This window comes from Scleropages formosus, chromosome 13 (genome assembly GCF_900964775.1).
Source record: "Scleropages formosus chromosome 13, fSclFor1.1, whole genome shotgun sequence".
NCBI classification, from domain to species: Eukaryota; Metazoa; Chordata; class Actinopteri; order Osteoglossiformes; family Osteoglossidae; genus Scleropages; species Scleropages formosus.
In genome coordinates this window covers 15,227,405-15,243,730 of record NC_041818.1, presented here as the reverse complement: position 1 = coordinate 15,243,730, position 16,326 = coordinate 15,227,405, and the positions used below count along the sequence as shown (strand labels likewise).

The following is a 16,326-nucleotide window of genomic DNA, read 5'->3' as shown; positions in this document are numbered from 1 at the left end:
TTGTGAACCAGTCAGCAGGTGGCCTCATGTTGGAGGATCTGAAGTCCCTACCAAATAGCAGATGGTAGATCGAATCAACCCATCAGCAAGCTACATAACCTGGATTTTTTCAGTGCTTTCTATAATAATCCTTTCACTGTGATAAAACCCACTAACAGACAAAACCGTAACAGAACTTGACACAATATATTCCAAGTGTTTCATTCACTGTCAACTTTTGTCTGTTAGTGGGTTAATTCTGTATTTCAGTGGGGATGAACATGACTGCACCCGCAGTGTTCCAGGGTGGGGGGGGTAACCTAAGCGGCTGCTTTGGCTTCAAGGTGGAAATGATCCTGATTTGCTGGAACAAGATAGATTTTAGGTCAGAGCACAGCAATTTTGGTCACACGCTCCCCATATTTACAGCAGCAAGATTATGGGTCACAAGCAGCAGTACTTTTCACTGTCACCCTCATTATCACCCTGTGAAGCCACACTTAAAACTAAAGAAAGTATTCTAAAGAAATATTTCATACATATTTCCACATATATCTATTAGGATGCTACTGTACTGCATATGCAAAAATAACAAATGGGGATATTGTACGTGGGGGTGCGGTGGCGCAGTGGGTTGGACTGGGTCCTGCTCTCCGGTGGGTCTGGGGTTCAAGTCCCGCTTGGGGTGCCTTGCGATGAACTGGTGTCCCGTCCTGGGTGTGCCCCCTCCCCCTCCAGCCTCACGCCCTGTGTTGCCAGGTTAGGCTCCGGCTCCCCACAACCGTGTATGAGACAAGCAGTTCAGTGTGTGTGTGCGCGCGATATTGTACGTACTTGCAGTAGCACCTTTGCCCATTGACATGCACAGCAATGATGCCACAGGGAACATCTATTTGCAAACAAAGTCATTCAGGTTTCACTGCTGAAGTGTTAACCGATGTCTCTCCAATATACTTCCACTAAACAAAGGTCGACAGGTAAGGTTAAAAAAAAAAAAAAACACACCTGGGAAAAGTAAGGTGTACGGTAACACCATGGGAACAGGCCAGGGGACCCCCCTTTTTGAGCAGTGGAGTTGACAGGTAAGTTTCCTTTTAATGGCTTTATTGTTTCAGCCTTAGGGTATGTTTTCTTTTGTATTTAACTATCTGTCATCCAATATTTATATTGGTTGGTTTTATTAAATAAATTTTATTGGATATATCTTAGTGAAGGCATGATGGATTTCATGGCTTTATTTATTGAATAAAGATTTTAACAGAGCGGAAGTGATGAATGGAGAAATGTTAACCGTCATGTTGGGCAGCCTGTGGTACCAATTTTTTTTTTTTTATTATGAGGCTACTTTTAGTGTCGTGGTAGTCCATTCTGATCTGTGTAAAAGAAGTATTTATTATTATTCTGGCACCTGTTGATGGATTATTCTGTGAAGAATTGGAGAGTCTATTATTTCCTTAATAAACTGTCTTACTGCAGCCATGGCGACTTCCAGCACATGCTCTAGGTGAACTGGCACTGCAAGGCAGTCCAACAGGGTGTTGTTGTTAGGCCCACGACCTCGTCGCAACTCACTGCACCTGGGGGTGATCAGGGAGACGGAGCATAAAAGGACGACGCCGGACCAACCACATCGCAGAACCTCACCGAGCCACCCGCTCACCCACACCTGCGATTTCTCCCGCATCCTTGTTCTCCTCCTCGTCCTTGTTCCCGTACCTGTTCCCGCCTCAGTCTGTTCCTGTCCTCCCCGAACCCAGACCCCCCGTCTCTTCGTTCTCTTCGTTCCCTGATCATTGGCTTTGTTTCCTGGACTACGGCTTCGGATTCTCCCGGTATTGAGGTCTGCTCATCGGTGACCCTCGCTACGAGAACAACAACGCATTCTGCCTGCCAATTCTGTATAGAATAACACCGTGCAACTGGACTTGGGTCTGCATCACCCTGGCGAACATGAGAGTTGTTTACCGAGTTCCTCTTTTTGGGAGGTAAATAGCTTCTCCCTGACCCAAGGCATTACAACATACGCTGCAAGGTTCGACAAACATCACAACTTAATTTCAGTAATCCATCCCTGAAAGTTGCCGTGGAGAAAATGAATAAATGAATGAATAATGATAATAATGATGATGATGATGATGAAGGATAATGCAAAGACACTTTCTGAGGTTATGGGCTGGCCTGACATCGTCCTACTGAAGAATCCAGTAAACACACTTAAAACAACAGAGCAGTTGAGCAACAAAATTAAAAAGAACTACATTAAATAGCATTTAAAATAGCTGCTTGTGCATGACCACTCTCTACACCTGCATGACACCATAAAGTCCGTCATTTAAATTTTTTATGAATTAGTTTCTCCACCCAAGCGATTCCCACCAATGCTAAAATTAAAGGAGAGCAAAAAAAAAAAAAAAAAAAAATAAAATCACCTTTCCTGCCATGAACATAAATGGTGCGGATTACAGCTTTTGTGTAATAACAGTGTCAGAACTAGCAACATCATTGCTCTTCCCAAAAGAAAATGGAAAATTTCATGTGGCCTTAGGCAATAGCCGTCTGAAAATAAATCAGGGACTTTGCTGTTTATGCACTACAGCTGTAAACTTACAAATAACCTCCATATAAGCTCATGACTGAAGTTTCCCTCACATAAAAATACAGTAATGCACATTAGAATAATATGGTGCAGACACTTCCAAAATTAAAGACATAAAGGAAGGAAATCTACATGCAGTTCTGCTAATTTTGAACAGAAACTGAACATCAGTGCCTGCGATGTGAGAGAACAGCAAGTGCAAACGCCGCTACACATGCAGCATAAAATAACATTGTTTGTTAATATTGTTATTATTTGATAATACTGAGCATTTTATCTGTTGGAGCAAATATCCTAAAGGCAGAACATCTCCACATAAGCCCATGACTGAAGCTGAACACCTGATGGAAAACCATCTAATACACAATATATACTGTACTTTTATGAGAAATGCAGAATTATCACTGCGTAGAACACTACTTGTCCAAGCTGTATGAAATATCATGCAATGAAACAGACAAATCTATCTTAGTTATTTTGCACCAAACACACGTGCAAACAAACATAACCAAGAGAAGGAAGGTGGCACCTAGGTCTACTAATAAAAACTGATTTTTGGCTGTTTAAAGTCACTTTACATTTTCAAATTTCTGTCTTTCCAATATTTCTATACAGAAAATATATATCTACATCTTTCTAAAAATGGGATAAGTCATCTGCACAATTAAATAATAAGAGTTGTTGCTATGTTTGTTTATCCAATCATGTCAGCTGTCCTGTGGGCTGAGATATTAATCTGTTTAAATGATTCTTTTGCAAACAACCCACAGAGGGCTATGTACAGCTAATTGCTAATTAATTTTTAGGAGATATTTAATTTTATTCCATTGCCACAGTTAGTGTACACTGGCTACGACTGCACTGTTAAACAAAAACAACAACAGGTTTTTTCCTTCCCTCTCACATCAGGTAGACGGCAGTCAGGTGTGTCTGCCCATGTGTCGTGTGTGTGTGTGTGTGTGTGTGTGTGTGTGTGTGTACCATACCTCATACCCTACACTTTTGGCAGAGACCCCAGACCCTACATTGAACAAGTGCTTACTGATAATGGGTGGATGATGGATCTTGGCTCACCAACATTACCAACACATATTACAATCATGGTAATTCTAGGACGGGTTTGGGAAACCATAAAAATGAGTTACAAAAGATTTAAAATGAAAATATTAACCTTGCTTGTATCTATTGCATAATTTAATATCTGCTTAGATAATGCTGATTAGAAAGGCAAAATCTACTTTCCTTTGCTGTCTCAAGATAAAGGAGCAGCCAGTTTGCCCGAATTAGGCACAGCCATCTGGTGCAGGAGCACTGGGTAATGTTACAGTCGGGCTATAAAGCTGCAGCATGATGGCAACACACGCCTGTTTAGCCGTAAAGCATCGAGGCCGAGGAGCAAATTAAATTCCCCTGCAGCTCACTGCCAGGGCAATTTCATTACCCGCTCATTGCACCGGAATAAACTATGTAATGGACTACCTTTACGCCTTTTACTGCTGTTATCTTCATTCAAATAAAAAACTAAAGAATAACTCAGCCCCTCTACGAAAAACTATGACAATTTCACAAGTTTTCTCCGTCCTTCCTTCCTTTAGAAAGATGGTTCCACCTGAGCACCAGCCCGAAGCAGCAGAATCTATCCTACCTTATGCAATCTTTCCTTCCTTCCTTGTTCCACAAAATAATTTAATAAAAAGAAAGAAGCAACAAATTAACTACATTTATACAAAGCAGATTACAGTAAGTCAAAGCAGTACGTGAATAAAGATCACTGTGAAAACGAGAACAACCTTTTAAAACCAGTGCTGGACAATACTGTATATGTACTGTATATATACATATACTGTATGTTTGACCCTTCCATTCATGAGTTTTGTTGTTTCTGCTGTAAAGAACATCACAGCCCACTCAGTATGAAAAGGTAACAGAGGCATTAAGAGACACAGAGGGTATATGGTGACTATGCCTGTTATGCAGCATCTCTGAGCCTACAGTGGCTTGTGACCTGTTGGACAGCTGGAGGGACTGCTTGTCCCAGTCTTGGGGTAATTCTCATCACCTCTATTTCCGTCAAGAGAAATTAGATATGATCACATTTATATTCAGTCTGTTATCCAAAAAACTAATGAACATTATGTAACTGGTTTAAATAATAAAGGTAAATAAATCCACATCTGCTATGTTATTACTTAAAAGGGCAAAACAAGTGACAAATATTGTATCTTTCTGCTATATAAGTAAATCTGATAGGACGTCGGGCTCATTCATTCAGAGGTTGTTGGGAAAAGGAGTGGCGTCTCCATTTCACTCCACTCTGGGCCTGGTCAAGCACTACAGGTCTCCCTGGTGCATTTATTAGTGCCAAGGTGATGAGCCCCAGTTGCCGAAAGGGATCTTTTTAGTGCTGGGTGTTGAGTTTACCGTACTCTCAGCTGCAGCGTGATTAGGAATATGACTTTGCTCACCGAGTAGACCTTGCATCTCATTTGTACAGTAACGGGCTGGAAGAAAGCACATTTACTACACTTTCTCAAAGTAAGAAGAAAGGGGTGATTTATGTAACACATTCTGTAATGCAAGAGGAGCTGTTTGCACAAGTGATAGATAATGCAAATTCTTCAAGAAGAAAATAAAATATCAGTTAAGGAATATTAAGTGCTGATATAAATTAAATGTATGCAACCTCACTTAATACTGTAAATTACACTCATAAAATGGTATTTTCTGTCTTTTTATATTCTGTAAAAATATTTCAAGTTTAACAATGTGCTTTCCCCTTTGTCCTTTATGTGTATAGCTTACTTAAAGTTCTTTATATTCTGAATACTGTGTCTCATAAACATATACTGTTAAATGTTAGACAGCTGTGGGAATGTTTTAACAATATTACCTTAGAGTTCTCATAGGAGGAGGTACAAACATGACAGATGGTGCTGGGGGGTCACTAAACAGTTAAATGAAAGTACAATAAACATTGACCTCAGTACTGGACTCACAGCTGTGAAAAGGAACCCTGACTTTTTAAAATAATGAATCTGTTACAACAACATGACAAAAACGACATGAAACATCTGCACCCTCAAAAAATAGCCCAAGATCAGTTGAAATGGGGACAAGGAGAGGAGAAAAACTTTAAATTCATCCAGACGCCCGTGAGGCTCACTGCAAGTAGCCTTGGACAAAGGAAACAGCAGCATATAATAATAATAATAATAATAATAATAATAATAATAATAATGTCGGAACGAGTACTAGTGAATACTGATTCTAATCTGAGACGTACTGGTATCAGATCAGCCAGTTTAATGACCATTCATTCACCCACTTCTGTCTGCTGACATTTCAAGAGGGAACCTATTTATTTACTATCATGTGAGCAGAATGTAAGACTCCTGACAGCGTTGAGTAAGGGGAAAAAACTACTATGATCACCATGTGCAGAATTTAAATTACACATCTTAAACACCTGCGTCAGACGTCTTAATTTACCTGAAAAACCCCCTGCAAACGTATGACCACATGACGTCCTTTAGCGGCTTGTGGAGCGCTAGTGTTTTTTGAAAAAACTCACTGCATTTTCTAACTCTCTGCATTTAAAAAAATTGTTCGCATTCAGTTGCTATTAGTTTTTCCACAGATTTGTGCGAGCTGTTATCAAAATACAATGTGTTTACATTTGTAGCATTGGAAATATTTATCTAATATAACTATACTAGTCACTACTAGTATCTGAAACAAGTCGACGTGTAACGGTACTGGTTTACTTCAGCTCGTCCTTCTGCAGCAAAGCCACCGATATGGCAGAAAACAAACTTTACAGTGATTTACCCTCACGGCAGGGTATTTTACAGCATCGATTCAGAATACAGTAAGTTAGTAAATACGTCAAGCAGAGGCACTGCAGCAGGATTCGAACCACCAACCTTAGATTCCCTGAGGAGGGCAGTCTGTGTCTCGTCTCTTCGCTAAGCACTGCGCCCCCGTGCCGGCACATGAAAGCAGATTTCAAGTAAACCACGTTTTAAGTTGCATAGTTTGCGAAAAAGTAACTTTTGGAAAATTGCGTTCTCCGGCCGCTGTGCCCTCGCTCGGTCTCAGCCGCCCCGCGCGCGCGCGCGCGCGCTCCGAACGAGAGGCGGCCGCGAGCTCGCGCTCACCTGGCGCTCGTGCAGTCGCTGTACAGCGCCTCGAAGTCCTCGCGCGCGATGAGCTTGCAGCGGTTCACGCCGGGCTGGATGGCGCCGAGCCCGCGCAGCGCGCGCACCTGCTCCACGGTGCACACGACGGGGCAGATGTCGAGGCGCTTCAGCTTCGTGTAGACGGTGTGGAGCCCGCCGACCAGGTGCTTCAGGAAGAGCTCGAACACCTGCGGCAGGCACACGAGCTCGCGGCCGCGCACGCGGAACGACGCCACCTTCGCCCCGTGGATCTCCACCATCTCGCACTGGGAGCCCGTCCCCGCTCCGCTGTTCACGAGCGTGTCGAACACTTCCCGCGCGAGGACCGGTGGCTCCGTGGGACGACGGGGGGCGCCGGAGATGGCCGGGGGAGTCGCCGACACCGCCATGGCCGCGCCGGCGCTGCCGCGTCCGCCGCTCTCGACGCTGCCTGTGCGCGCGCCTCTTCCTGCGCCACGCGCGCGACAAGTCGGACAAGCACCGCGTGGGTCACAATGAGCCGAGCGAGCGGCTGCGGTCACTCCCCCACAGCCCCCCCCCCGCACGAGCGCCCTGTCTCTGTAGCAACGAGCGCCTCCCCGGCACCGCGCTCATGCGCTTCCCTAACACGTTTTCTTCCTACGCTTTCGTGTCCATCACTTAACCGCTCCTCTACGCGGTGCCCATCTTTCGCTCTGTTTGTATTGTCCTGGCTGGTTAGAACTGCCATCCTGTAATCGGAAGGTTCCGGGTTCGAATCCGAATCCCACTCCTGCTGCGCTTGATCAAAGTACTTACCCTGAGTTCCCCCAAAATCCCCTGCTGTATAAATGGGTAAATCATTGAAAAGCTGACTAACATGTCACCTGGACAAAGATCAATATTCATGTATAAGTAAGCCTTCCGGAAGATTGGGGCAGTGGTGGGTGCCTAGTTGTCAGAGGTAGCAGCTGGCACTGAAAGGACTCAGGTTCAAATACCACCTCGTTACTCGTATGCATCACCAGTCACTGTTTCTGCTGAAAGGACAACAAAAGCAAGTTTCACACACACACGCGCGCTTTGAGTGTGTCCTGCTAATAATTAATAGTCACATGTTTGCAGTCTGTTTCTCAAAGTGCTCTGCTTCCTATCCCACCTCTTGCTGTAGTACCCTTGAGCAAGGTACTTGACCTAAACTGCCCCAGCAAAAATTACCCAGTTGTGTAAAGCAGTGAATCATTTTAAACGGCTTCAGAAAAGCATCAGCTAAATATACAGACATAAAAATATCAGCGTAAATAAAGAAAGAAAAGATAAAGGGGAAAATGTAGGAGAGAAATCCATTTAACTATTTTCACTTAACTAATTTCAATCAAATTTCTTGGAGAAACAAGGGCGACGCCGAGCCACTGCTATCAGCTGCATGCTGTGAACAAAGCTGCACATACCTTTCGGTTTAGCTGCTGGCAGTTAAAACAATCCGCCAGCTCCCGGTGAAAGCCTTAACAACCTGCTTAACGTTCTAGTGTCCCTCATGACGGGGGTATAAAATGAATTTGTGGCCCCATTCTGATATGCATGCTCACTAATACCAATCACAGACTTATTAGCTTTAGTTAGTGAGCTTATGATAAGTTATTGTTATAGCTTTGTCCATTGTGACCGGCACTGCTAGATACACAACATTAAATTCCTTACACTAATTCACCTACTTATGCAGCAATTTAGCTTAATTCAATTCAATTTCATTGACGAAGAATTGGATACATAATAAAAAAAGTTTTCTTTTTTTTAGCACAACAATGTAACACATTCGTTGATACGCAAGTAATTTAGCATGACTAGTTCACAGAGAACACGCGTTCAAACTGTTGGAGGAGACCGGAACACCGGGAGGAAAGCCATACAAACACTGGGAGAAGAGAAAAACTCCATAGAGACTGTGGCGCAATAGAACGCAGCCCTGAGTCCCCTGTGCCGCCTCTTTATGAACACAAATTGTGCCCTTGGAGGAAGAAGCAATGGGCTGTGGTGCCTCAGCACTCTTAGCGGCTATAGACAATACTGCGTGTTACACTCAGTAAATATTACTGAAAAATTACCTGGAAAACTACGCAGACGCCGCTAGCGAAGGCCACTGCGCTGCGACAGCCCTCAGAAGTGACAATCAAAGGAACGGTGGAGTACGAAGCCAACCGCATAACATACTGCAAAGCAAAGAATTCTGAATATTTTTTAGCCAAACAGGAAGAACTGGAGGAATTTCTAGCCTTAACATGAGAGCAAGGAGAGGACTTCAGCTCGCTTTCAAGTGCAAGCAGCTCGGGTGGCAGAGGATGAATCAGACCCATCATTTCCATGCTAATCTTTTCCATCTTCAGCTTCTTGTATAATAAAACTTTGTATCCCTGACTGAATACATGCACAATTCCAAGGACATCATTTCTTCGAGAGTGCTAAAACTTTGATTTTGCTATGCGATTCAGAGGACAGCGTATTGTACCATTATCAGCATCACTTTTAAGAAGGTGAGTTAAAAACTACAGAGTATTTTAAAACACATTCAGGTTAAAGGTGAGCTAAATTATTAGATATATTAGATATGTTCAGCAGGGATATTCAGCTTTCATTGTTGGTGGAAGATGAGAGGAATCTGCACAAATAACCTTCAACACATGCTGGAAGCATAAATATTTTATGTAAGTTGGACAATTCAAAAGATAACAGCAGCGGTGACCTGTTTCAGGCCGCCCAAAAGCTCAGGTGAGGCTCATTGGTAAAAATATTTTATTATTTGAAGAAGATGGGTATATAAAACATTTTTATTCATAGAATGCTTGACAGTGTAAAATTCTTCTTCTTCTTATTATTATTATTATTATTATTACTACTACATTTTAACTAGTTTGTCTATTAAAAGAGTATTATACCATAATACCCCCCACAGGGTCTGACCACTCTGTTTGATAGCAGTTTGTCTTCACACTCATTGCGCACACAATAGCACACACTGTATGGCTGCTTTCGAAAAGACATCTCATTTTAACAGCACTATTTCGCACAGCATGGATATCGTCGGCTGTATGGACAGTGGTGTGGAAATAAAACCTTTTTGACTGGTGTAAAAATAACCATGTAGTGGGGCTTTGTGTATATCTGTAAGTGTAATGACAGCAACAACAGGCTGCTGCTGGTCACTTATCGGCCTCCTTCTTTGCTAGGCACTCCAGCTGAGGACCGTCACTCCACAGCACACAATGTCCTATCAACCATGTCCACCTTGACAGTAGACAGTGAAAGTCATGTGGAATGTGAGCCTAAGGGTTTCCTTCATCACTTTACAGTAAGGACACCTCATTTTATGGACTTTGCTCATGACCTATAAGGTGGTCAAAGCATCGAGATGCCTAGAGGATCAATCACTGCACACCAGCAACAATGTAACACTCCTCCTCTAGCCACTTGCTCGTCCCACACATGAGGGATCTAAATTCAAATGCCTCGATTTGCTGGACTGAACTTCCTCTTTTCCTCAGAACTGCTGAATCCAACCCAGAATTCAAGAAGTGTTTCAAAGCCAACCTCTTTCTGACTAATTTCTCTCCTGATTTATTGACAGGTGTATAAATTTAACACCATATGCTATGATTATCTGCATATTCACTATTTGATTCTCAGATCAATGGAAGCAAGAAAGATGGTATCTGACAAAAAGGTTGCTCTTCCATAATCATGTGTCTGTCTCTAAACCACTTTATTTTTTAATCCACTTTTGTATACCCTGAACTGTATCTTGCTAAATTAGTACATGTGATGAACAGGAAAAAAGGCAAACTTTTCCACCAGCTTGAAGAAATATTCTTTTACCCTCTACCTTCAGGGCCGCAGATTCCCTTTTAAATATTGTGCAGTTGTTCAGACCTTGGTAAGGATGTCCTAGTGTGCCTATGCTCAAGAGCATCAGTCTGGAGGAAGCAGGTCGGTGTCATACAACTGTCACCACAGGGCTGCTCTGCCGTGAAAGTCACACCCTTGTAGAATATCTGTCCTCTGGCTTTATTGCTGTGATGCTCAATTGACTTGTTTCTTAATGCGGTCCTAGGAGATTCTGTCCCATTTCTCTTGTGGGGCCTTAGCCAAGCATGTTACTGTTCAGTGGTCTACACCGAACCCCAGAAGCTTGTTTCCCAAAAGGCCAGTGGGGCAAAGAGGGCATCCATGAGATTATTGTTGCCTTCTGATCTTGCAGAAATGCAACACTGCAGAAGCATCACAAGGATGTACATTATCCTGCTGCAGATGTATTACAGACCCCAACATACTGCCAGAATTGTTCACTTTTTATTGTGAAAAGAGGTTAATTTAAAGGGATAGCATGGTGGCACAGCGAGCAGCGCTGCAGTTTTACAGTGCCTGAGTGGTTTGAGAGGGTGTGGGTTCAATCCCTGCTCAGTCTGTGTGGAGTTTGCATGTTCTCCTTGTGTCTGCGTGGGTTTCCTCCCACAGTCCAAAGACATGCTGTTCAGGTTCCCCATAGTGTGTGAGTGACAGAGAGAGTGTGTGTTCCACTGATGTATGGATGAGTGACCTGTTGTGAGTAGTGTATCTAGCAGTGTAAGTCACCGCGGTGAATAAGGTGTGCGGGCTGGTAACATTACATAGAGCTCATCGGAAGTTTCTTTGGAGAAAAGCACCTGCTAAATAAATAAATGTGAAGGATCAACTCACTGCCTTCTCTGCAAAATCTTGAAAACAGACCTGCTGCCTTTGTCTTGTTGTACCTGTAACTGCTTCCACAGTGTAGATACCCTTTCCAGTGCAAATTTCCATAAACATTTTTATTTCCAGTGTTTGACTGCTCATGTGCTAAAAGGTTTACTGTGTAGCTTCCCTGTTGACAATGGGTTCAGTGAATCTGGCATCTTGCCATAAGTACAGTACCTCATCATTTTATTGAGAAAGGATACAAGTTTCCCTTCCACACTGAATATGGGTACAGTATGCCACTGCCAATAAACTATGGATACAGTGTCTCACTCCATACTGAATACAGCTCCAGTAGGTTGCTGCCTTATATGGATCCAGTGTCTTGCCGCACTGCTGAATACGGATCCTGCGTCTCACTACAATTTTATCTCAGGGTTCAGTAGGTTGCTGTCCTATTGGCTATGAGTCCAGTTTCTTGCTGTTCTTCTGAATATGTTCACAGTGTCTCATTGCACTTGCAGCTTTTGGTTGACCTTGTTACATAGTCTGCTTCCATATTGGGCTGTCAACAAAGACGGATCAGCCCTAGAGAAGCGGACCCTCCGTCAGGGACACGCGCAAGAGCATAAACATAATACAGGATGACACATCCAGCATGCCGGGTCAAAGTGTCGTACTGTAGGCTTTTATGAAGTCTTCCTTCAGGGGTGTTTTATGTGTCCTGTCTGCTAGTTTGTATTTATAGCAACATGCCTTAGATTTATGATACGTTGCTAATACCTGTTGAAATGAAATGCTTCAGGCACTGTGGTGACCCACTAATAAAACTGGCAGAGAAACTCATAAACACATGGAAAATGTGGGATGCAATATCTGCATACAGTAGTTGTCATATGTAACAGTTATGAAGGTTGCCATACAAGTTGCCATACAAACTACAATCTGGTAAGAATCTCTGGAATATCTGGTATATTTATGAAACAGTAATTTATACAAGATGAATGCTAGACTTATTCCAACTTTATCATATTGTCTAGGAGGCTGAGCTAATCAGAAGTGAGTTATTTGTTTTATTATTTAGTGGAATTCTTCTGGCTTGTTGTGAAGTGAAAGGAAATTTCTGCTCGGGAAGGCTAGTGCTCATGAAGCGCTATGTTTGGTGGTGCATCCTCAACAAACTGCTACGACCAGTGAAAAGCATCAGTACCGTGTTCCTTGTGGATACTTATCATCTGTCTCTTGTGTTGTCATTCTACCTGTCTACTGTATATTCCCTTTGGTATTTTAATAAACAGTTTTGAAAATTTCTGTCATAATTTCATGTGCTAGGATCCTTTTAAATTTATTTAGCAGGTGCTTTTCTCCAAAGAAACTTCCAATGAGCTCTATGTAGTGTTACCAGCCCACACACCTTATTCACCAAGGTGACTTACATTGCTAGATACACTACTTACACTGGGTCACTCATCCATACATCAGTGGAACACACTCTCTCTGTCACTCACACACTATGGGAGCACCTGAACAGCATGTCTTTGGGAGGAAACCAGAGCACCCAGAAGAAACCTACGCAGATACAGGGAGAACACGCAAACTCCATGCAGACTGAACAGGGATCTAACCCATCTCCTCTCACACCACCCAGGCACTGTGAGACAGCAGTGCTACTTGCTGTGCCAGCATGCCTTTTACATGGTTTGGTTTGTTCGTCCTCCAGGGATATTCTATATAATTCTTTAGCATCTGTATATCTGTACTCCAGCACACAGACAATTAACAAATCTGGATTATACTATCTGGTGTATACTTTATGCGGATGACTGCCATATCATACTGTCAAAATGTATGATCTGAAACCTTATAATGAAACTGGCTTCCATAAATATTTTGAAAAATATGATCTGACATTTGCAAACATACATGCATAATACTTTCTACAAATTTCACTTATAAAATACAGTTAAAAGGTTTATTGAATCCTTTTTATGTTTTTTTTTTTTTTTTTCCATGTAAGCAAATTGGGTTTTTCTTCTGGAAATTTCATTAGATTTGATTTTAACAGACTGTGAGTTCTTCAATCTCATATCTGCACTGACTAAGGAACACTGAGTTTTATTGAAGTTCCTGACCATGCACGGTGGTTGCGCTCATTACAAAGCAACCATACAACCATAAAAACTCACTGGAATTCAGTCTTCCGTAAAGATGAGCCAGAATAGCCACATTTAACATGAGTGCAGAGGGGGGACGGCCATTCCTCACGCCCACTTGATATTACTACCCTGACAGTGACTGGTTGGGCAAGAAACACATTTTGTGTCGAATGAATGCAGTCTTGGACCAGCGGATGCAATGCTCAATTACCCTTCTCTTTCCCAAACCTCTGTACCACCTCTTCAGTGACCCCTACTTTGCAATCCCTCCTTTTGTTTTAATTTAACCATTTGTTATCTGCTGAGTCCCTTTGCACAAAATGCCAATCAGCAGTCATTACAGTGCAGTGGTTTATTGCACTGGGGATTCCACTGAGAGCTGGTTGGACCTGTTACTCTGTGCAGTGTGCTTTCCGCCCTACATGTTCTAGTTAATTATTATAAATTAGCCAACTGGTCAATGTTTTTTTCTGGTGAAACACAATACACAAACTTATCATTGAAGACATTTAGGACCAATACTGTGCTCAAGAGCACAAGGGCAGGCTTGCGCCTGGCAGTCATGCCTTCTAACTGTGCTGTTACATGTTCTGTTCCTTAACTCGTCATGTATATTGATATTGTCTGCTGCAAGTGTCAGGAGTTGTTTTCTCTGCCTTTTTATGCAAAGCTGATACTTTCTGATAATGTTTGCAAAGGTAATAAGGTGATGATGAGATGGAGAACCACAACCATTGCATTCTGACCACACTTGTAGGGTTGCAGTAACATACGGTAAGATGGAGAGAAAGTCTGATTATTCGGTGTCATTTTGACCACTCATCCAGCCTGCGTTGCCACGTTTCCTTTAGCATTGCCTTCATCAGATGATGCAGAAAGATGAAAGTTGACAACTTTGTACCTGCATCTAAACTCAGAAGGGGGCAAGGAGGATACAGTACAAGGTAAGGGGATGGGTAAGAGAAAAATCCACAGCACAGACAGAAGATGGTCTCAGCTGTCTTCCTGCACAAGGCTTCTTGCTAGTTGCCTTTGATCCCTTCACTTTGTCACCACTGTAAATGACATTTCATGACTCATGTAATAGAGAGAGTTGGAAACCACTGCTTAATGCTCTCTGATATGATGAGTGATTCATGATGTAACTGCATTCCAGAGGAGAGTGCTTTAGGATTTATACCAGTGTCATTTAGTGGGTCACAAAGCAGGCAACACTGATCTTCAGCAAGCAGATTTATCCTCTTCAGATCTTCCATAGTTGAATACCATGAAAGCTGGAACTGTAGCTGTGTGTTTAACTATTCCATTAAAGTCACCTTTAGGTACCCTGTAAAGAGATCTAAATTTAATGTTTTATTTCTTTGCAAACCTCGTGAAAGGTAGCTTTGTGACAAGTAGACAGTCATGAACTGCAGTTTATCTACCACTTTCCTTGTACTGGCAGGATGAAGCTGATGCCTTCTGCAGCATGAGGGAAGCATGACACAGAGATGGATTTGAAGCTAGAGCCACTTCTTCTCATGTATCCTTTCTCTCTTTCCGAGCATGTCGGGTGGCTTGGGAGGCTACGGAACCATTCTGCTTTGATCAGCTTGTCCCACAAAATGATGGATAACTGTACTAGGGAGGGAGGGATTCACTCACCTTGGAATCTGTCCTCCACATTGCCGATGCTCAGAGGGGTGGAGTAAATCACGTTTCTGCTACGCATCCCAGATGGATCTGTCCAGGGCCAGATCAGGAGTAAAATGGAGGGCAGAAAGCTTAATGGAGTTGTCTTTGGTGCCAACACTATTGTGCTTTCCACTCATGTGTCTTTCTGTCCTTCTATTCATTTCTGTTTCTGTATCGCTCTTATTCTTATGCCCTCCTTCTCCACTTGTCTTCATATTTTCATTCTTCCCTATAGCTACTGAGTCAGGAAAAGGGGATCAAAAGGAAAAGGTAATAAAATAAAAGTTACAATTGTACAGTTTTACGTAAACACCGCTGTACTGAATTGCTTCGGTTTTGCTCAAATCTTTTATGACACATTACCACAGCTCAGTGGAAAAAGAAGATGGAAGTACATGTGATACACTTTAATTTCATTATTGATCCTGTTTACATGATAAGAAAGCCATCAATTCACTTCTGAGAAACAATATGTCTGTCTGTGTGGTGTATAGGCTGTTGCTTTGACTTCTCTTGGACACACTTATATATACAGTCCCTTGTGAAAGTATTCAAGACCTTTGTCATTTCTCCCTTTTAAGCAAATCACAAATGGTAGACCGAAAATTTGTCTGCTGTCACAATTTCATTTCAAAATACTGAAGCGCAAAGTTAACTAAGAGGACAATATTTTACATTAAAAAATATTTTAAAGCGGGGGACATGGTAGCACAGTAGGTACCAGCGTTGGGTTTCTTTCGGACGCTCTGGTTTGCTCCCAAAGACCAGACACATGCAGTTCAGGTGAATTGTTGCCTCTCAAATGGCTTTCAGTGTGTGAATGGGTGTGTGTAGCTACCCTGCAACGGACTGAACTCCCTTCCCCTCAGCCTTGTACCCAATGAATCCAGAATAGATTCTGGTTCACTGTGACCCTGCTCAGGAAAAAGCAGTCATTGAACATGGGTGGATGAATATTTTTTATAAAAAGAAAATACTGAATTATGCTCACAAGTATCTAAACCCCATACGTGACTACTTGGTAGAGCAACCTTTTGCTGCTGTAAGAGTCTTTTGGGGTAAATATATACCAGCTTTG

General features: G+C 42.5%; 1 pseudogene; it reads right to left on the bottom strand.

Annotated features, from left to right (window-relative positions):
• The window catches only part of LOC108929743 (dachshund homolog 2-like), a 32,413-nt pseudogene extending 25,135 nt beyond the window's left edge, over positions 1-7,278 (bottom strand).
• Between the last annotated feature and the right edge of the window lie 9,048 nt (positions 7,279-16,326).